This window comes from Myripristis murdjan, chromosome 10 (genome assembly GCF_902150065.1).
Source record: "Myripristis murdjan chromosome 10, fMyrMur1.1, whole genome shotgun sequence".
NCBI classification, from domain to species: domain Eukaryota; kingdom Metazoa; phylum Chordata; class Actinopteri; order Holocentriformes; family Holocentridae; genus Myripristis; species Myripristis murdjan.
Genome location: NC_043989.1, coordinates 25,444,239 through 25,467,328, shown reverse-complemented (window position 1 = coordinate 25,467,328; position 23,090 = coordinate 25,444,239). Strand labels below are relative to the sequence as shown.

Genomic DNA, 23,090 nt, shown 5'->3' with positions numbered 1-23,090 from the left:
ACACAAAAAAGGATTCTCAGCAGCACTTTTTCTCTTTCAGAAATGTTACGTGTTCACACCCTAACAGTCAAGTAGTGTCTGTTATGACTCCTCAAAAATTCGCTACTTTATGTAAGAAGGTGAAAAATATTTAGGAATCAATAGAAACCAAATTAAAATCTTCAGATTTGACTGTTAGAGGGTAGACTCACTCTTCTTTTTGGCTCCCCCACGTCATTGCAATTATCTGGCAACAAAAACAGCACCATGCCAATGACAGCACTTGTGATAGGCCTACACTATGATCAACACTCACAATAAAATTTAAAAAAGGAGTCGGGGTGGAAGACAGTGGGCTTTTCGAAATGACTGAAAATGGCGGGAAGCCGTTCCTGTCCCTTCACTTCCAGGTCGGAGCCTCCAGTCTTCACTCTACAGGGCCCTAAACGAGCTGCAGGGGCCCCAGAGCACTGCCACACACCAAAGCTCATTCACCGTGTTGCCTAAAAGCACAGCTACAGTCACAAAGTGTTACAGGGCTTTGTGGGTGCATTTTTGTTTGTGTGTGTGTGTGTGTGTGTGTGTGTGTGTGTGTGTGTGTGTGTGTGTGTGTGTGTGTGTGTGTGTGTGTGTGTGTGTGTGCACCTGTCAGTCTAATGCTTGGTGAGCTGTCGGTAATTGCTGGACCGTGGCGACCTGCTGAACCCTTGTAACGGAGCTCACAGAGCCCCTGTAAGGAGAATCACCCCCCGCCCCCTCTCTCCATCTCTCTGTGTGTGTGTGTGTGTGTGTGTGTCTCTGTCTTTCGCTCGCACACACACACACACACGCACCGCGCGCAGTGTCGGCGCGAGGCGAGGAGGAGGTGGAGGATAGCGCGGGCGCTGGAGGCGACACCTGTCAGCCCGTCCCTAAACACAGTGGGTTTATTTAAAAGACTGAGGCACCCTGAAGACCGAGCGGATAAACCGAGGTGGAAACACAAATTAGACGCATCTATTTGCCGCTATTTTTGCGCTTTGGCAGATAAGAGAAGCCCGTTGAAAAAAAAAACAAGAAGGCAAGAAAGAAGGAAAGAAAAATAGTGGCGTTATGACAAGCCGTTTTGGAGTTGGAGTGGCGAAGTTGACATAGGAGCTGACTGACCGAGAGAACCGGGAGCAAAAGCGAAAAAAAGAGAGAAAAGACGTGGGAGAGAAAACGGAAGGCAAGACTTTATTTCGAGGTTAGTCTCCCTCTCTCTCTCTCCCTCTCTCTCTCTCGCTCTCACACACACACACACACACACACACACACACACACACACACACACACACACACACACACACACACTTGCTCTGAACACATTAACCTAACGTTACAGTGTAGCACAGAGTGAAACAACAGGGTGGGAGATAACTACTGTATACCGGAGGCTCGGTGCACGCAGGCGGACGGTACACCATCCTCCCCGTCCCTCTCCGGTGTATTCTCCCGGCTGCACTGAAGGGGACTTATCCGACCCGCAAAAGAAAAAAAAAATGCATTAACTCAGGAGGATGGCACCGATTTGACAAGGGTGTCTTGAGGGAGACGAGGGGTGGAAAGAGGCAGAAAATGGATAACAAAGGTAGGATCTGTTTCGGCTCCCTTTCATCTCGGTGTTGATGACTGTGCATTCGTAAAGGAAAAGGATAAATGGTTCATTTTGGGTTAGCCAGAGTCGGAATACCGACCTCGGGTTTTTTTTTTTTTTTTTCTTTTTTTTTTTTTTGTTACACACCAGCGAGCCTGAGGCTTTTACTCTCCAGTCTCTATTGCTTTTGGTGGTGGCGTTTGGGTGATAACAGGCTTGACTCTTGGTGGGGGAGAAAAACTGTACGTGTGTTTGTGTGTGTATTGTGTGTGTGTTTGTGCGGCTACCTGCTGGGCAGCTTATACACAGTAAAACGCAGAGAATAAGTCAGAGATTTAAATAGCGGGGCTTCGGAGAGTTACATGCAGAGACCGTTAGAGATTAAAGTGAGAGATTATACTTTACAAAGAGACAGAATTCCCACTTGCATGTTTTCTCTCATCTGCCCCCCCTCCCGCGCGCTCAGTTTCCCTCTTGTGAGCAATGTGTGTGTGTGTGTGTATGTGTGTGTGTGTGTGTGTGTGTGTGTGTGTGTGTATGCGTGTTTTTTTTTTTGCATTTGTATATGTGTAATTGCGTGTGGGCACTGCGCGCGCGCGTGAGTGTGTGCAGTCGTCATTAGGGCCACAACGTTCTCCCAATGGGAATGCCCCTCTCATTTGACACAGTGTGCAGCCCCCCCACCTCCTGCACACACACACACACACACACACACGCATGCACACAGACATGCACACATACAGACATGCACACACACGCGCGCACACACACACGCATGCACACAGACATGCACACATACAGACATGCACACACACGCGCGCACACACACACACACACACACACACACACACACACACACGCGCACACTCAGGGGCCTATGTGCTTTGAAGCTTCATGTTGTACAGTAGGACACCAACTAGGCTGCATATACACAAACAAAATGTTGCATCATCCGACTCAATTCAGTAGAAGCATTGCCTGACATCTCTCAGGATGTAAACACACACGCACAAGCATGCATGCACACACACGTACACTCAGACGGACACACACAAGCACAGGATTAGAGAGCATACTGGGCCATATTGAGATAGCAGATTAGAATGAGATTCTCGGGGGCCAAAGCAGTACAGAACATGGGATTAAAGAAGAAAGACAGAAATGGATGGTTGGAGGGACGGATGGAGTGATGGACAGAGAACAAGGGACGGGAGTGAGAGAGCAACGGAAAGGGACCAAGTGAAGGAGGGGAGGGGGGGCAGTGAGCAGCACAGAACATGAGATTAAAGTGTAATGTGTTTGAGAGGAGAGAGAGGGAGAGAGAAAGGGAGAAAGGGAGAGAGAGAATCCAGGGCAAGTCATGCAGTTAGAGGGAACTGCACATTGGCAGAATGTGGTGAGAATAAAGAATAGGAGAAGGCAACAGACACTCTTTCTCTATTGCCTCCCTTTTGATCTCCCCTTTTTCAGCCATCCAGCAGCAGAAGAGGAATGCTGCTTATATAACTCTCCATTTGAAACACAATAACCCAAGAAGGTTAAGGGGGGGAAAGGCACAATAGGTGCTGAACATATTCCAGTTACCCAAATAAAAATAAAATAATTGAAAGCTGGGAATAGAAGCGTTCTCGGTCAAGGAGACCGAGGTGTCATCGCTTCCTCTGAATGGCTGTTGTTTACTGAAAACGGTTACAGGTGTCATTCATGCCTAACAAGGGGCCCTGCTTCCACCTCAGAGGCATTCTCGCTTGTTAAAAACACTCAGCACTTTAGAGAGGACAGCAAGGGTCTTGTGTTACTTTTCATCAAGACGTGTAAGAAGATGTGTCGGTGGCAACGTGTTCACACGGCATGTGTTTGCTGTTAACACGTGTTGACAAGGACGCCCGGACGTGTGCATGTGTGGACCCTCGCTATACACAAAGGAGGATTTCTGATGCGAGATTTACCTGTCCTCCAAACGGCTTTCAGTCTACTTGTACTGCTGCATCTCTTGCTGTTGTTATGTTAGATGAGAAACAAGCATCGGCATGCACTCATACTGGCATATGAGGCCAAGGCCAGGCTAATAAATGGCATCACGATATTAAAATCAGATAACAAGAGCCACAAGTAATGTGTCACAAATCAAAGCAAGTTGATTTTCTGCCTGTTTTACATTAAACAGAATCTTAGATCCTCCCTAATAAAGAAGACTGGCTTATATTTTCATCATTGTTGTGCAAACCATGGCTTAATTTTATACTGCATGTAAATTTGGACTGGATTAACACTCCATAAAGGCTAGGGGTACCTGCATGTAAAAAATGACTTAAGAGGAAGTGCATGCCTGGTGATTTGACATCCTTTAGGCAGTTGAGTTAGACTTTACCCTTTTCACTGTATTGTTTATGGGGCTGAATGGATTCATTTCATACTGTACAACCTCACCAGATATGACCTTAGTTAGGAGCTACATTAACCCTCCTGTTTTCATCAGTAACAAGGGCTTTTTCCCCCGGTGGCAGTTTGCTCAGTTCAGCAGCGAGCAGCAGCGTGCACTGGAGTGCAGTGGTCAAGGCACTGGGTCAGCGCCCTGTGGCAGCACCACAGGTGTCGAAGAGAAGAGATGACTGCCTCTGTTTTATATGGTACATTTGGTATCCTGTTATCTCTTCTAATCTAATGGACCTGTAATACTTTGCCCCCCAAAACAAATTCTTGATACATTTTTATGTCATGTAATTCATGGAACAAATTACATGTCTTCAGAAAAATCTTACGTAAATCTGGTCAAAGCAGGCCTGTGTACAGCAATTGCTCAGCTTATTTCAACTATATCAAGTGCTCTTAAACCTAAAATGATCACCTAGCGTGAATGTTCGACCACAAAATGCACATAATCAAGCAGCATGAAAGCAAGATTGGTGTAAGAAAGCTTATCAATATTTGTCGATTCCAGCCTACTGTTCTCAATTCCAATTTCATTACGTTTTCATCGATTCAGAACTGGAATTGGTACCCATGCAAATCAATGGCCAATTGCGATGAATGGATGGCGCCCATATTGGCTGCATATGTGGCATTTTTATGGATGGCTGTGTTTGGTCAGGTATCCGAATGGTTACGTCTCCCCATCCAGCAAGGCACCATGTTAGATGGATTTTACTGGACTGGACTGGATTGTGCTTTATTGATCACCTAGAGAGGAAAATGTCTTGTCATCTTCATGGCCATGGCGTACACGAGAAAAGAAAACAGAAGTCGAAAGCATGGCATACCAAGGTCAATGAATGTGTATGTTTCCTATTCTGTTGGACGGCTTGGTTCATTTTAGAGCAGAATTGCTTCTCTCTGTCGTAGCCCGGCCTCAAATCAGGGATTTCACAACCACGCATTGTACAGCTTCAGAGCCTCAGACTGAGACAGTGTCCAGGATGTTTTTCTGGGGATTAGCGTATGGTCTCTGGTTCCTGACAAATACTAGTGCAATCAATGTAAACAACAGATGAAAACAATCAAGACGGCATTATATGAGGCTGCAGTCTTCCTGTCGCAGCTCAAATCTATACTTATTTAAGAGAGTAGTTACTTATCATGTCAGGCACTTTATGTTAAAGATAATGACTGCACTTTTCAGGCCATAAGAAAACTATATGCTTGTTGTTATTTTCAATTGTAGCCCCCTGTGATGACAAATTACAGTGATGTAATTTGCAGTTATTACACACTGTTTCCTCTGTCACACAGTCTGTTGACATGCTCATGGAAAAAACATGAACAATAAGAGGGGGGGAAATCAAATTCTACGAAATAGTTTTATGCAGTTATTTTATTTGAGCAGCTAAAGTCTATACACACACACACATACACGCAAACACCTCACATTTTCTAAATCAATAGAAAATCTGTAATCTAAAAGTGTAGACTCTTTTGGGAGAAAAAAGCCATGGAGATCCACCTCGCCTTTTGAAGTGAACTCTGAGTTTAAGAAAACATTCAAACCTCAGAGCTTAAGATAATAAACCAAACAGACAGACATCCAGACACCATTTCAAAATGGATTCTATGTAGGCCTAGTTATTGTCTTACTTTATGCCTTACATAATCCATTGTAGGAGGCAGTATGGCACTGAAACAAACAGTGTGCTTTTATATAATTGGGGTTACACCGTGTTTTGGCTGAGACTGTCCCGAAAAGATATAATAAATACGCTCAGTAGGAATACTGAAATAAATACGTCCCACAGCAGATGCTGGATAAGAACGTTAGAGAGATGCATTACACAAGGGAAGGTTTTAACAATTTAGGAGGCTTTGTGACACACACACACACACACACACACACACACACACACACACACACACACACACACACACACACACACACACACACACACACACAAGTGCAAACACAATGGCCTTGTGTCAGGCTGTGTTATATTGCATTATGGCTGTGTGTGTGTGTGTGTGTGTGTGTGTGTTGGGGGGGTGTTGGAGCAATACAACAGTCTGGGAGATGCAGGCAGGTCAGAGAGACAAGGAGTCACACAGGGAGAAGTTCAGGGATGAGCTTTAATTTGAGCGGCAGGGATGACTTCAGAGCGCCCGCACCGCTCCCACACCTAGCTTTAAACCAGCCACAGTGGCCTCCGGAAATAGCAGAGCCTTTGATTAAAAATGAGCTGAAAAAGGTTTAAAAACAAGTAATTAACTGTATTTTATGCCAAGGAAATTGAGCAGATTATATTCATGTATTCAAAAACAATTGTCCCCTCAATATAATTAGAATTCAAATATAAAAAGGGCGTAGCACAGACTCGACAGAGCGTCTTAAAGGAATATACCGCAAATGTCTTTAGTGAGATGTACTGTTAGAAGTTATATTGAATCTCTGTGGTATTTCTCCAAAAACATGATGAAAACACTTTGTTGCACAGAAACTGTGTGGCAAACGGTGACAGCGGTTGCTGAATCCATCATTTTTGTAATGAAGGTTTTCAGACATGGGGAACTATTTCTATGAATACCTGACGTTTGATAGAGAGCGTTTGTTTTTCAATTTTCTGAGTAAAGAATGTAGCTCATTGTTTTACTTTTCAAATGTGTTTCCTCATCAGTAGCTCGAACAATGAGCTGTAGCCGCTCCAACAAAAGGCTCAGTAAAAATTCAGAGCATCATAGTTTTAGCTTCTCATGTGAGCCTAAAATACAAAACACTGAGCTCCAAATTGACTGCATTTTCCAATTTCATTTTTTTGAAATCAGTGTTCACGTCTCTTGCAGCAATCTTAGCACCTGCAGCAAATATTAGTGTCACTGTAACATCGTTCATTTGGAGCTTTTTCATATAATCATAACTAACATTCAGAATTGCAAGAACTGTGTGCCTGTGCTGCTTGTTTTTTTTTAACTTGTGTACCAATAACTTGGATGAGCTTGCAATGGTTTTGCTGACTTACTGCTTAATGAAAAAAGAAAAGAAAAGAAAAGAAAGCGCGATTCAGACTGGAATGTTTCTGTGCCTTTCAAAAACCTGTTTTTTGGTGCAGTCCCATATTTCCACCTCTTTACAGGTGTGTTGGTGTAAACTGCAAAGCTCCCTCTTTGTCCAATACTTCAGTAAACCAGATTTTCTGAGGGCTTTCTGAACAGGCTTTGGCAGCCGTTTTGGAGTTGTCTTCACAGAGCGGCCTGCTCCGCTCGGTGAGCACACGCACCAGCATCCCCAACACATTCAGCCACTGTGGCAGGAAAGCTACCACATCTTACAAAATGGAAAAAAACAAACAAACATTATATAGGTTGGTTTTCCTCATATACATACTATAGACCAGAAACCATAAAAAAGCAAAAAAGAAATGTCAGTGTCACAATTTGGGCCACAGCAGGTACAGAAGGACAACAAAGGCCAAGTTACAACCATGAAAGACACAGAAAAATCCACTGAAGCATTTACTAGACCCTGCATAAAGCATGACAAGATGGCGCTTGATTGCGAAGGCGACCGCCAGGACTACATGTTTGACCTGATGCATTGAATTCCAATAGATCTCTCAAGTATGCAGCGTTCGTGCATGACATTGTGCTTGAATAAGCTTTGATAATTACCCTATAGCCTTGTCTGGAGTGTGCTCATTTTCTCTTCATAATGAGGAACAACGGTAAACACAGAGAAAACAGAACGGCCCCTGACTGACAGACTGACAGCGGTTGCATGGATTTTAGTTGCCTCACTTGGTTTTGTTTTGTTTTTTTGTTGTTTTTTTTTCAGCTATTTCACATTGATTTGTTTGTGTGTGTGTGTGTGTGTGTGTGTGTGTGTGTGTGTGTGGGCGGTGGTGATGGTGTGGATTTTTTTATTTATTTATTTTTTTAATTTTCTTCCCCAGATGGCATTAAAATGAGAGTGACAAGAAATAATAATGAAGAAAAAGAGAGATTTTAAAAAAGTGTGTGTGGGTGACGGGTGACAAAGCTTGTCAAGCTGGTTTCGGACCCACGGTGACGGTATTTCACACATACATCACGTCTGTCGTAGGTTTTAAAACAACTTGCTTCTTCCGTCATCAGAAAGATGAATATTCCTCATCACACACACACACACACACACACACACACACACACACACACACACACACATTCCACATCCTTCTCCAGGGAATCTGCCTCAAAGGCACAAGTAGCTGGTGCAGCCCAGCATGACTTACTGTGACCTATCTGAGTGTGTGTTCTGGTGGACTGCTGTGTGTGTGTGTGTGTGTGTGTGTGTGTGTGTGTGTGTGTGTGTGTGTGCGTGGAGGTGTCCAGCCCGTAAATTGCCTGTCTGTAGATACTTCCTGTGCATACCTCATTCTGAGCGAGAAAGGGAGCGAGGGGGGGGGGGGGGGGTAGTGCAAATGATTTGAGCGGGAAAAACACTCAATCACATTTAATGGGATGCATTTATCCACACACTGTCATGAGACGATGTGTATGCAGGCAGGGCTGTGGATATATGCGTGTGTGTGTGTGTGTGTGTGTGTGAGTGCATGTGTGTGTTGAGAGACAGGGGTGTATCATTGCATCTGCTGGGGTATAATATTGCAGGCAGATGTGTGTGTGTAGATGTGTGAGCATCAGTGGGTGTGTGTCTGTATGTATATAAGGAGTAGTGGAAGGTGTATAAGAGGGAATACAGGTAGACTGATATTTTCTGCTAATATTAGCCTTTTGATGAAAATCTGATTATTGGCCACAGCTGATATGACGGAGGTTCCTCCTTCACTACAGCTAGTGATTATGTTTTTATTATTACTATTTTTATCTCATGTGTCTGACCAGAAAAATCATTGCAGCGTGGTATGGGAGGATTTTACTCAACAGCTTCAGGGGTGTCAGTCTGTAAAAACCTGCAGTGAAAAACCTGCCTCAGCCGGCTGGGCCACCTAAAAGCTTTTCATTTGCAGCCGGGTTCAGTGAAGTGGTTTTAGTGTCCCTTGGTCTAATTGCCGTTTCAGAGGTTTTTCTGTCCTGCCAAGAATAACATTATGGAGTAAACACTGAATCCATGTACATTCTTTTTTTTTTTTTTTTCAAGAAATGGTCAGAATCACGTAACCCTATAAACATCTGGAATCGGCCACTGGCAGCTTCCAGCATCACAACAAAACAAAACAAGAAACAGCAATATCATTTACAGATGGGGGAAAAAAAATCAAGTTAAGTTACAAATTCCAAATTTTTTTGTTTGACAATTTTTTCATCGTCACACTGATGGTCAATCAATACTTTGCCCTTATGTAAGGCCTTTTTTCAATTCAAGGTGGAGGAAATGTTGGAATAATGCTTAGCATGCAGCAGAAGGTGCTGTGACCTGTTCAAACAAACATTTACTTCTGGGTCTCTGGCGAAGCGTCGTGGGAACCAAGCCCAAGCCATCACAGGAATTATGGACAGAAAAGGCTGAGATTCATGCTGCACCTCCACACTTCAAACCACAGATGTGGAAGAACTTTGGCTTGAATCAGTTAGAAGGCAAAGGTGAGCTCGACCTGAGCACTGCTGTGTGGAAACTGCCAGGGAAAGGTCAAGTGTTGTGGTAATGTGACCAACATGTGAGCCCATATTGCCCGTATCAGATTCAGATTACTCAGGAAAAAAACACCACACGTTTTTTGTTTTGCTGGTCGGTTTCTATCTTTAGCCCTGCAATAAATGTTAAGCCTTTGACACCCAGGGGCCTGTGACTGGGCTATTATTTTAGGCTTTGACCCTCAAAACAAAATTGACTTTATTTTTTTAGTTTACATTTTTTGAGGGATTTTTGGGGGCATTTTCAGGTAAATTTCTTGTAACTTTTTTTTTTTTTTTGCAAATTTCTTGCAAAATTTCAGGTTATTTCTTGCTCATTTGCTCATTAGTTTTTTTGTGACTAATTTTCAGGTATGTATTTTGCCATTCTTCCCCCTTATGTTCTGGTAATTTTTTGCTAATTTGCTCATTGCCTTTTCCCCTTGTTTTTGAAAGGAAGCAAGATGATTTGCTCAGGTTTCAAACGGTTAAAAACTCAAAGTAAATTTGACCGACAGCTCATGGTTATTGTTTTTAAAAGTATTATTCAGTTGTTTTCCATAATCCAGATTTACCCCAAAAATAAAAATAAAAAACATACATATCATTGACAATACATATCAAATCAGCGGCCAGGTTTTGGATCTATGTGGTATCGAGGTTTCCCTGCCAGTTCCTGTCCCCAGTATCGGTCATGAGAAACCCATATTGTTCTTTCTGTAATAGGGTATGACAAAACGAGGGGGTGTGATATGTAAAACGTGTGATTAGCTGGACTCCGTCTCACGACGTTGTGAATACACAGTCAGCACCTTGGGCTGCAGTCCTCAGAGAGCTCCCAGAGAGATAATACAGTTTATTTACCGCTTATGCATAAAAATCTCTCTGCTGTCTCTGTAGCTCAGAGTGTGAGGTCTGACTGTTATAATTATTAGCTGCTCTGTTTAAAATGAAGCTGCCAGCATTTTCATTATTCACACCATATTTATGCAAAACACCTTCGCTCTGGGTGTGTGTGTGTGTGTGTCTGTGTGTGGGCTTGTGTGCAGAGGTGTGTGCCTGCCTGCCCATCTCTGCCTCTCTTTCTCACCTCTTTGCCTCATCTCTTCTTCTCCTCTCATGAATACCTCTCTCTCTTTCTTTCTCTCTCTTATCCCCCTTGCTCTGCTCCTTTTTTTCCTACCACCTCCTCTCCTCCACCCCACCCACTCTACTCACATCCAACAGCTCTCTCGCTCTCTCTCTCTCCCTCTCTCTCAATGTCTCGTTCCCTCCCTTTTCTGCTGTTCATTCCCTCTTTGGAAACCGGCTTCCTCCGGGGCAAAAAACTCTACAGCTCACTTTGTCACCCTGTCTGCCTCCATCTATCCTCTCCTCCTTCCATCTGTCTTTTTTCCCCTCTCCCTCTCTCTTCTCCCCTTTTTCACTGCTTTTTCATCTTTCCCCCGCCTCCGACAATAGTTTTCAGGACCCGTTTTTTGAAAATTCCCATTTGCACTCCTTGCCTCACTGTGGCTCGCTCTCCTCTTATCACTGGTTGAATAGTGTCTTGGTCTCACTGTTAAGGAGAAGGAGAGAGAGAGAGAGAGGAAGAGGGACGGAGGGGATACACGGCACACCAGATCATATACTGTTGAGGCAGTCAGAGGAAAGGATTTTGTGTAAAAATGTTGATCTTTTACTTTGACGCTTTGGCAATACATCAACATTCCTTCCAATAAACCAAATTGAATTGAACTTAACTAAATGGAATGGCGAGAGACAGAGAGAGAGAGAGATACGAAAGTAGAGGGAGTGAGAGCAAGGGCCAGCATAGAAAGGCAGACACCTGAAAAGAAGGAAATATAGGCATCTAAAGGGGAGAAGAAAAACACAATGAGGAGAAGGTAAATAAGAGGGAGAAAAAATAAGGAGAGAAGAATAAAAAAAAACAGACAAAAACACGCTGAAAGCCTTCAAAATAATCCACAGCTGCTACTTTACACCTCCCAGCAGCATCAAGGACAAGGCATATAAGCAAATTCAGAGATAATTGACCTTAACACTATTCTGAGTAAGGAAGGTGGGTGTGTGTGTGTGTGTGTGTGTGTGAGAGAGAGAGAAAGAGAGAAATGGAGGGAGAGATTGTTGGTAGCATGGTGTGAATTGCCATAGAGAGTAAGTGGGAGGTAGTGTTGTCACAGTGCATATGGTGTTGCTATCATTCTCACTCGCTATGAGAACAAAGAGGAGATAGATGGTGTGTGTGTACGTGTGTGTGTGTGAGTGTGTATGTGTGTTATGTGAGAGAGAATGAGCGCGTAGGTCAAGAGAGCAAGAAAGTGTCTGCGTGAGTGTGTGAGAGAGAGTATGAGAGTGACTGTGTCAGTGTTTATTTCTGGATGTGTGGAGGGGTCTGAAAATGTGTGTGTGTGTGTGTGTGTGTGTGTGTGTGTTTGTGGTATTTGTGTCCACTTTAAGGGGAGCCAGCTTGGTCGATCAGTTGAATAGCGGCTGGTCGACTGGTCGCACACAAGCAGGGAGGCACAGATCAGCCTTGTGAGGCTGATAATACCAAAGTGTTATTGACTGTGTTAAACACATTTGTCTTGACATTTATCAGCGCTGTGATATTTTCCTCTCTGTGTGCAACAGTAGATGGCATTATTTTTATTTTTAGAGCCCTGCTTTGCACAGAGGCCCACAAGGCAGATCGTGCATAGTGCCAAGGGCCCCGTCTACCTAAACAAAGGGCCATCACAACCAGATTTTTTTTGTGTGTGTTTGTTTTTGAAAAGCTAAATAGATCTTTTCCACAGCAGCCACTTTGACCTAATCAGAAGTATAAACACAGATGTTACTGATGATGTTAATTAAGGTTCAGTTCCATTTAGGCGTAACAGAACCAGGCTCCTGGTGTTGTTCATGCTGGTCCAACTCAGTGGAAAGGAACCTGAATAAAGTCATGGGCCCGTCAGCCTGATATCTTTTTGTGCACAGTTCTGACTGTATGGTCAAGGACCTTCATTCAAAACCTTTGAAAAACCTTTTTTATACCACAAATAAGTGCTAACTTTGACTCCATATTTCACCTTCTCTGGTGCTCAGACTTTAAACAGCTGAGAAGTTAGCACTGTAGTATAAAACTGCACAAAAAGTATAACACTGACATGCCTGGTAATATGTGAGATTAGCTGCAGACAGATACACGCACACACACAGAGAGATACAGACCATTTTCACTTCAAAACAGACACTGACATCGCTGGTCTTTAGGAACTGCTCCAGATTTGATGGTGACATGCCTGGTGGAGATCTGCACTCTTACAGTTGTTGTTATATGTTCCAGTGAGTTTTTTACTAGTTTGCTCATTTACCCATGTCTTTGAAAGAAATCAAGTGAATTTGAGTTAATTTTTTGAAATCTGAGCATATTCACTTCAAGTATCAAATTTAGTTAAAAAATACAAAAAAAAAAAAAAAATGACCTGAAAGTAAGTGAAAAATGAGTGGGAAGAAAAGTACAAGGGAACAATCCAAATTGCCATAAAAAAATTAAGAAATTACCAGAAAATTACAATTAGTAGAAAATTACCAGATTATCAAAAGTAGCAAAAAAAGTACCGTAAAGACAAAATTTATCAATTTGGAAAAAGTAACAGAAAAGTACCACAAAATTAACCAAAAAAAAAAAAAAAAAAAAAAAACTATATCACCACAAAAAGTGAATTTTGTTAAGACGGTGAAATAAAATCTTTCAGGCTGTTCATCTTTTGGACCTGCGGCACTGGGTTCACATCACTGCAGACTTACTGGACCTTTCCTCTGGATTTCAATTGTCCACTTTTAATGGCAGAGAAAACAACACCTCAAAGAGAAGATGTTTCAAAAGGATTACATTTTACCCTCCCCCCCCAAAAAAAAAACATCATGGTTGTCACATGGAATGGATCAAGCATGGGATCAAAGTGGTGAAAATACGGCTGTTTTTCATCGCCACACATAGGCTACTGTGTACAAGCACTGCAGATACATCCCTCTTGATAGATTTGTTCCATCTCTGAGTGACTGAAACGAGTGTTAGGGCCGGATTAATGCTTAAAGTACCAGAGAGGTTGCTGTGCATGATTTTTTTCGGTGATAATATTTTGCTGCTCCAAATCTGGTTGATATGTTAAGAGCTTAAGAGTGCCTGCCGTTTCGTCCAATCGCATTATCGGGAACGGCCACCTCATTTTGCATACAGCCAATCGCTGGCTTCGCCTCCTGCCCTTCGCCATGTAACAAGCCTCCGCCCTGCATGATGCCGGTTAACTGTTTTTAATAATTTAACTCTTTTCCCATGATCACTCGGCGATGACCCATCAGTAGGAATAAGTAGAGATCAGTGTTAAAAATAAAGCTAGCCTCTGCTCTGTGTGTGTGTGTGTGTGTGTGTGTGTGTGTGTTACAGCTGCATGTCAAAGTGATGCTAGATAAAAAAAAAAAAATAGCGTATGGATCCTTTCCTTCCCTTCAAATCTTTGTTGATTATCCCTGCTCTGCCGCTCCCCTCATCTCTCTCTCCCTCCCTCTCATGCTAAATGGAAGCTGTGTGTCGCTGTGTTAGAAAGCTAGTCACATCCCTCTCTCTCTCCTTTTTAGCCCCTCTTAGTGTCTCTCCCTCTCTCCTTTTTTCTTCATTTCCCCCCTGTACCTTTCTCTATCTATCCTTGACTCTCTCTCTCTCTCTCTCTCTGTCTCCACTCCCTCCAGCCTTCGCTCTGTCCACGCCGACACCCTCCGCTGCTTCTGCCGGAGTCATGGCCTTCAGAGCCTGACAAGAATACAGTGCCTGCGCCTCTGTGAGTGTGTGTGTGTGTGTGTGTATGTGTGTGTCTTCGAGCATAGATGAAATATGAGCTGTTAAATATGAATGCCGGGTTATGTTCCGATGCCATGTAGTCACGTCGCTCATGCATGGAGGAGTAGTAAAAATGCACGCGCACGCACGCACGCACGCAGGGTGACAGACGGCGTTCAACGTGTATGACAAGCAACTAGCTAGGCTCTGTGGTATTATTCTGCATCACATTTGCTATCCGTTTGTCTGTGATACAGGCCACACAGTCACTCACACACTCACGCGCGCACAGACGCACGCACACACACACACACACACACACACAGGCAGGCTGTGGATTCAGGCTTCACCGGGTTTAAACCTTGCTCAGGCTGACAGTAATTTCTGCCTCCAAATTACATTCCAATGGCTTCATAAATCTGCTGCCTTCTCCTCCTCCCTCTCTCTCTCTCTCTCTCTCTCCCTCTCTCTCCCCCATCTTCCCGCTTCTGCTTCCCTATCTTCCTCTCCTCTCCGCCATCCCTCCTCTCTCTTCCTCTCTGCCTTTCACTCACTTCATTTCTACCCTATCGCCCTCCACCCTCCCTCCGCCTTTTTGCCTCTTTTTCACCATCTCTCTCTTTTTCTCTCTGCCTCTCTTTCTTCTCCTCTATCACTCGTTTTCTCGTTTCCCCGCACTCTTTCTCTCTGGCGCTGGCTCAGTAAATGAGAAACAGGGAGGCAGAGATGAGGAGGTTACGTGTGCGGGGTAGTTAAACAGTCGCACTCAAAACACACACACACACACACACACACACACACACACACACACAGACACACTGGTACACACAGATGCATACAGATATATGCCCACACCTACAAAGACATACACACACTGATACGTATATATAAAACACAAAGGCAAGATGCATAAAATAGATGCATAAGCACACAGAAGCAGACATGAGGACGCACAGCTGCAGTCAAACATCATAAACACATTACGCTTTCAAAGTATTTGTGTCTTTGCCTCTAAATGACTGCGCCCGCGCACATTTACATTAATACACACGCGTGTGCGCACATGGCTGTTTTAATGAGTGTTCATTTTGCAGATAGTGCCTCTAGGTGAAATATCCGCCAGTGTTGAGGCCCTGATGGCTGGTCCAAGTGTTCTCTGGCCAGTTGTCTTTATGGGCCGTGGCGGGCCACAAACGCACCCCTCATCTCCCTCACTGCCGCCTTAACTGCTGCTCTGCTGCAGCCGATACACACACACACGATGAAGACATGGGCATAATATGCATAAGCACACAATGTAGACACCAACTTACACGCTAAACACACACACACACAGAGGCAGAGGCCAGCAGAGAACAATAGGGCCGTCTGACAATGGGGCTCGGAGGAATTTTCTCCTCCATATTAATATTCAGCAGAGTGGATGTGGAGAGAGTGTGTGTCAGCAGGGACACATGCTCATCAACCTCGCTAACACTGGGGTTAGGCAGCCACATGATTACAAAGTATTCAGACTTTGGTCCCCCAGCCCCCTAACTATTAGTCCCTAGCTCCTACTCCCTCACTTCCTATCTCCTAGCTCCCTGTAGTGCACAGAGCTCGGGCACTGCCAAGTATCACAGCTGTCACTTTCTTTCCTCTCCATTTTCTGAATTATACTGAACAGCCTGACAGAGCAGAAGTTGGATAGAAATGGAGATTTGATATTGTGCATTTCCCTGCCCACCTTCATCGCCAACACTGTTTAAAAATGACGCCGTTCAGGATACAAGGTTATCTAGCAGGGGAAAAAAGGGAGAGAATTTATTTCTTCCGGTTATTTTGGGCAAAATCAGCGTACCACCGGAGTGTACACTTTGAAAGCGAAACTGGACTTTGGTAGAGTGTCGGCTTGTATGGTTACCTCGGTGTGAGTCCACATGTTGGTGAAAAATCCTCATTAGTTGCTCTGCGCTCCCCTGCTAATCCACAATGCTGTACTTCTACCCCCCCATTCACTTCCACAGTGCAACAAAACAACTCCCAAAATAACAATTTCAACACCTAAACTAACACAACCAAAGCAGATTATGCCATGAGAAATAAAAAAACTAAAACTAAAAAATAAGTCTCTTTTGTGGTTATGTAATTATAATTGTTTGTAAAATTCCTATCAGGTTGTTTTTTTTTCCGGGTGCAGGGTTACTATGTGGAGGTTTCCTGCAGATGCTACCTCCTGGATCTGCTTTCCAATTCGAATAGGCAAAGAATAAGAAAAGAGATGTTTCATTTCCTCAAAAATGGCTACTGGGACTTGTTTTTATATTGGCACAATCGGCTTTGTTCACATTTTGTCTATGTGCTAAAAGTGTTATTTTGGGAGCCGTTTTGCTGACAGATTAGAAATACAGTATTGTGGATTAGCAGGGGAGCACAGAGCAACTAATGGTATTTCATCACAATGTGGACTCACATTAACACCCAGGTAACTCTGTCAGCCAGCACTCCTCTGAAGTTCAATTTATCTTTAAGCCCTAAGCCCTTAACTGAACGCCTCTTTATCATCATCTCTTACCCACCTTCTGCTCGCCATGTCCTCACTGCCAGGGTTAGAGGTAAACAAGTAAACATGCCTGTGGTCTCCAGCTGTCTTTTTTGCGCTCTCTCCATCTGTAAACTGCACAAGGTGACTACTAACAATGCATATGTAAGTGTCCTGGGAATGTTTCTCTACATATGTTAGCTCCATCTGTAAATTTAATGACATGAATCGGTTGCCGTACATGTTGTGTGCGCACATCTGGAAACATTTCTGTATGCTGACGTGTAAAAGTCGTCAATGCATAGCTGGCACAGTAACCGTGCTCACTGAAGACACGTTTCTGTGATTCCAGATTTCCCACAGAGCGACGGTGTTCTGCTCACATAAGGAACCCTGTGACTATGTACGTTCCTCCATTTGAACACCCGATAACGTGAATAGAAATTGATACAAACCACTTCAGTGGAGCAAACATCCACTTCAGACCTGTAAATCTGTCAATAAAGCTGGTGCGTCTTTTGTTTATATTTTTGTTTGTATTAGGCCAGCGCAATACGGACAAAAAAATTGCCTGTACAAAATACCGCACTTTCTCTTTCCTCTTTTCATCTGAAAGTGACATTGAACAGAATTGAGGTTTGACTTTGCTTTCACACTCGCATCTTTTGCCTTTCCCTGTCCTGCCTCTCATGGTCTTTTGGCTCTTCTGTAAGTAGCAATGCAGGTTTGTTATGTTGGAGTAAATACTGTTTTCTCATTGGTGTTGGATTTCCTTTATCCAAACTACATCCAAACAACACAAGTGCCAGCCTTTCTTAGGTATGCACTCTTCATCTTGTCTTGGTTGGGCTGAGTCCTGTCCTGTGTTGCATTCCTCCATGTTAGTTTGTTATGCAAGCCCAGATGTTGTAATGATGCATTTAAGACAACTAGCAGCTCCAACTTAATGATATAAAATTAGGGCTGTAGTCAACCAAAGAAAATCTTGGTCGACTAAAGTCCTGAAATTTCGACAAAAAGTCAACTAATCGGGGGGGCGGCGGGAATACAAAAAAAAAAAAAAAAAGTTACTATTTTTAGATTAATTAACTGGGCAGTAGCCTAGCTGGTAGCCTTGTCCGCCTAAATGAATTATAAATAAACATAAACAACAAGTATTTGCAGTATATTAAATCGTTTTTGACCTAATTATTTTGCACTGAATGACACACTGGAGTCGGTCGGCTCTGACAGTGTTGCATCACGTGCACCTACGCAATATCACAGCCTATGATTTCCGAAAATAGTACTATGTCAAGCTGCCGTCATCGCTGGTGTGTGCGCCTGCAGTTATAAAACGATTATTAGACTAAAACTTTGAAATATGCCAATTCTGATAAGTTTATACTCAAAACTGACGGAGCAACCTAACGCATACATGTTAGCTTACGGTTTTTAGGTGATACGCCATGTTGGTCGTTGAGCTGTGATATGCCAACTGTTGTTTGCAAAGTTTGCGTTCGACTTTTTTTCCATCTATTTTGGTAAAATGCTGCCACACTGACGACGTCTTTGACATGGTAGAGGACTAAATGTTCATTAAATGTTCTTAATTAAGCAAATATTCGCAAAACCAGGCCTAATTTTTTCTTCAATTGAGAACATACAGGCCTACCTGTCTGTCTCTAGTGGGTTGGGCAAATCCAGAATTGTGAAAACAAGGAGGTTGTTCTGAAGACAGACTGTTACCTGTGAAACAGAGTGTTCTGAAAACACCCCCATTTACTCCTGATAAAATTAATTAATTACAATCAGATTTTGGTCGACCAAGAACGTATCGACCAATAAATCGACCAGTCGACTAACAGACTACAGCCCTATATAAAATACAGGCTTTTGCAATAGCAATGAGAGAAACGATAAAGGAAAATCTCTATGGATAGACTTCTTTCTTTCACCCTGTGATATATATCGTCATATCACACAGTTGTATTATTCTCAATTTGTTTGGCTGTTGTATTTACTGGTATTACCTTAAGTGTTAACTGTTACTGCAATGACCCAATTTAAATTTATCTCATCTAATTTAATGTAGCCTCCCAAATTCATATTTTCTCCAGCTTTGTAGTTGACAACCCACGTTTATTGTGACAAAAAAAATGTACTTACTAAAAATTTTCACATCAAACAAAGACACTGTTGGTAATATCTGAGTTTTATTGTGCCAGGAAACGAAGAAAACAAAACAGCAACAGCGTTTGGACAGCAGGGAAGCCACAATGAAAGTCACACAGCGTGCCTGTAGGTCACACAGTTGTCGGTGACTAGCTCACAAGAGCAGAGTAATTTCTGTCCCCCTGAGGAGTGAGACGTTCTCTGTGCTCTCCGTTATGCAGACAAGAAAAAGAGTACGACAGAAAAGATGCACAGTGATGGATGTCAGTCAGGAAATTTTCTGACCTCGGTCGTAAGAGGGTCACCTACTAGAAGTGCGGGAACTGTTCTCTCTGTTCCTCCAAGTGGCACAGGAAGTAGATAACAAAGGGAAATGAGTTCCTAAGATTTTTTGTTATTAGTTTGGATGTACAGGGATATCCATGCTAGAGGGAAACATCCAACACAATGTAAAGATGTTTCAGTGGTAGGAAGTGTTAGGCTGTCGCTGTATTGAACTCTACAGAATAGGTTTAAGTTGATGTTTACGCCAGTTGCTTACTCTGATAGATGGCTGGCTCCAACTCAATACTATCCACATACCTTTCAGATTTCGTCTTATATGTTTTCCTTGATGGTAACTAACACTTGCATTCAATACAGTAAATGTAGTCCAGTATTGAGTGGGATATTTCATTTAAAATGTAGTGGAGAAAAGCTTTAAGTTTGATAAAATGGAAAAACTCAAGCAAAGTACAAGCACCAATGTACATGAAGCCATTCTTGAGTAGAGGTACCCGTTTTTGTAAGCCCCTTAAACTCTGTCAGCTGTCGTTTTCATACTCCCCTCTCCTAAATGACAAGTATCTAGCTTTTGCCTCCTACCTTTCTGGTACATGCTCCCTATTTTCTCTGTCTCCTGTTGCCCATCCTGCTCCCTTAGCTAGACTTATTACACAAAACCTGTCAAAAAAATTTTAAGGGCAGCCTAGACATTATACAGAAAAATCTTCACAAATTGGTGTTTAACGGGCAGTGGCAATGGGCTGTGAAAATGCTGCGGATGTTCAATATTCACATCTTGTCCAATGCAAGCAGACATTTTGCCTGGGGAAGGCCGAGATTACAGGGGTGCTTAGAGAAAGGCTCGTTTTGGACCAGACATAAGAGCCAGTGCAGAGGACTTGTTTCAAAATGAGAGGTAGGCTGTTCATAAAAGTGACACCTGATCTAAATAAAAGACTGCAGAGATTCAAGTAAAACAAATCACTGGCTATAGCCATATCCTTCAAAATACAAACACATGTTAAGACTGAGTAATCCTGAAATACTGATCAATGAATTATGACGGATGGAGGAATAATGGCCACAGCATTTTGTGATATAAAACTTTATGCAAGACCAAACATGAAGCTCTTGCACACATTCCCACTCAGTGAACCATAATCTCACTTAAAACCGCAATCATGGGCAGCACCCGTCAGGTTTTGCAGTCTCTGCCTTTTTATCTTTCTGTTCCATTTCTAGCTGTTATGACTACACATGTTGGCTGCACTCTGCACATATAAATAAGTTTACTATGCCACAAACTGGCTTTCCAGCTGGTGCTTTTCTTTTTTTTTTTTCTTTTTTTTTTTTTTTTATAATAGGACACTTTATCTCACCACACACTGCCCAATCTCACCACACACAAACCACCTTATTGCCCTACTGAGCTGCAAACTCACTTTACCACATTCCTTTCCATTTGTGGAATCCGTTAAAACACTGAATGAGTCATGCAAGTGTACACCCCCATTCACACTTGCAGAAAACATAGTTTATGCACAATACACAATTTTTAGGAACGTTAAAACATACGCAGTCCCTCGCACACACACCTATGAGCATATTAAGCAAGCTTTGCTCAGCTATGATGTGTGTCCTTTGAAAATGAAAATCAGGGTGGCTCTATTTGTCTCTATTTGTGTTTAAGCAAACGGCATGATAATTTCCCGGTTGGCTATGTAGTCTACTTACTCTGGGATGAAGTAAACTGGTGAATGTGAGCAGCAGAGCAGTTAATGGCCTTGATGAATATGTCTCTGTACACTCAGTATTCTTGATGAAAACTGTGTGTTTCTAAAGCCAGTGTTCACTGGGGGTTTGATACTGCACACAGGATTCAGGCACTTAGCGCGTGGTGGTTAATGAAAGCTTCGAAGCTTTGTCGAAAGCTTTGTGGAAAAAAACAGATATAAAACATGGCGTTACCTTAATGGGAGGAATGTGTCTGGTGGGAGCTCGGCGTTGTGCATATGCAGGGTTGACCTTCAGGAAGAATTTTCACGAGGTACTTAATTTTAAAAGGTATAGTCATTCTGATGGGGATAAATATTAAGCCTGTACTTTTTAGTATTCCATGTAGTGCCAACCCTGAAGTCCGACATTACATTTTAGCGACACTTCCAGAAAGCTGGTATAAAAAATAGAGAGTACGAAAGCACTCTTGGTCATTTATGCAGTAATAACTACCTCATTTTCAAAAGCCCCTTAAAAGCACAGTTTTATTCTTTGCAATAAACAAATTTCATGTGAGTAGCCGTGCCAATATTTGAGTAAATCTCCAATAAAATCTACATGTTGAAACAGTGAATTAATGACCGTGACTTATTTGTTAGATTACTGAGCAATTCTGGTAATATTATATTTCTTGCTGTCCAAACTCTAAAACTCAAGTTACTTAACAATATCAAATGGATGATCTAAACAAGAGAATATTAGCTGACTCTAAACTGGCAGACATTTGGGCAACGTCTAAAAACTTGAAAGTAATCTAGTGAAATATTAAGAACGGACATTTAAATGTTTTCTGTTAATTTCTGTTTACTTTATTGAAGCATTAGGGAGTCCTCTGTCTCCTGAGTTTTATGAAACAAACTCATTAGTCACTGTGTTTCCAAAAGAATACATCACAGTCTAACAGATCACACGTTTGCTTTTAGGTTTTCAGTGATATAGAGTGGCTTGAGCCTGCAGTGCATCAACTAACTATGTGAAATGTATCTTCAAACCTCTAAAGCATGCGCCATCATTTTATTCCGCTCCGAGTAATGCGTCTTCTTTATGCTTCTTCACTGAAGGGTTCGGTAAAAGTGTTTATACTGAATTCTTTGCACTTTGTATTGTTTGTGGTTAATCTGGATGCACTTCAGTTGTGTTATGTGGGGAGAAAAGAGGTCTATGGAGTAATTCTCTATGAAAACTCAAAGTCAACTATGTTTTTGTTTTGTTTTTTTTAATTGAATAATCAATTGCATTGCCATACAGACTTAAACCTTAACTTTGATGTGGCTGGACAAAAAATATATATATATATCCTTAAACAGAGATCTTGCATCGCTGTGTTTGTTTTATTTCTGATGTGTTACATTGGATTTTAGTTGAAAATCCTCAGATACCTTGTTTTAGCCTGGTGTCAGCCAGATATCCCGTAACATATTGTCGTACCGCCAGTTCTAATGCTACGTCATCTGTTCTCCCCACAGGGTGGTGCTCTCAAACACGCGGCCAGCTGTCCTACAGGACCAAACACCAGTGAAACACACCTTCAGGAGAACTTCGGGAGAACTCCCCACACTAAGCCGCGTGACTGGCGAACATCGTTCTGCTCAAAGTGGACTACACACATGCTCATCTGACTCCCGTGAACTGGAAAAAGACTAATCAAACATTTAACAGTTGGGGAGGGAGACAGAAATAGAGACGGAAGGACAGAGAACTGTTTCCAGGACCAGAGATCTGTATTCTCCCTGAACCATACCTTGTTATTCTCTTGCCAACCTGTATCCACACTCCAGCCAACAAACCCTCCTTGCCCTTACAGCCTCCAGTCCTACTCATTACTGCTGAACTGAGACACATGTGGCAATAATTGGTATAATTCAACCACCAATAACAACAGAACAAAGCTGCATTAGGAGACGTCGTGGCTTTTCAGAGTTGGGGAA

General features: G+C 42.6%; 1 protein-coding gene and 1 long non-coding RNA gene across 4 annotated transcripts in view; one reads left to right on the top strand and one right to left on the bottom strand.

The window, feature by feature from the left end:
- macrod1 (mono-ADP ribosylhydrolase 1) overlaps nucleotides 1-23,090 on the bottom strand; it is a 103,338-nt gene that overhangs the window by 52,017 nt on the left and 28,231 nt on the right. The window lies entirely within an intron of this gene.
- On the top strand, nucleotides 911-22,884 carry LOC115366234 (uncharacterized). Of its 2 annotated transcripts, none has more exons than XR_003928823.1 (2): nucleotides 911-1,204; nucleotides 22,629-22,884. It is a non-coding gene; the product is annotated as an uncharacterized LOC115366234 (long non-coding RNA). The 2 variants fall into 2 exon arrangements; XR_003928824.1 differs by lacking the exon at nucleotides 911-1,204 and adding an exon at nucleotides 1,433-1,588.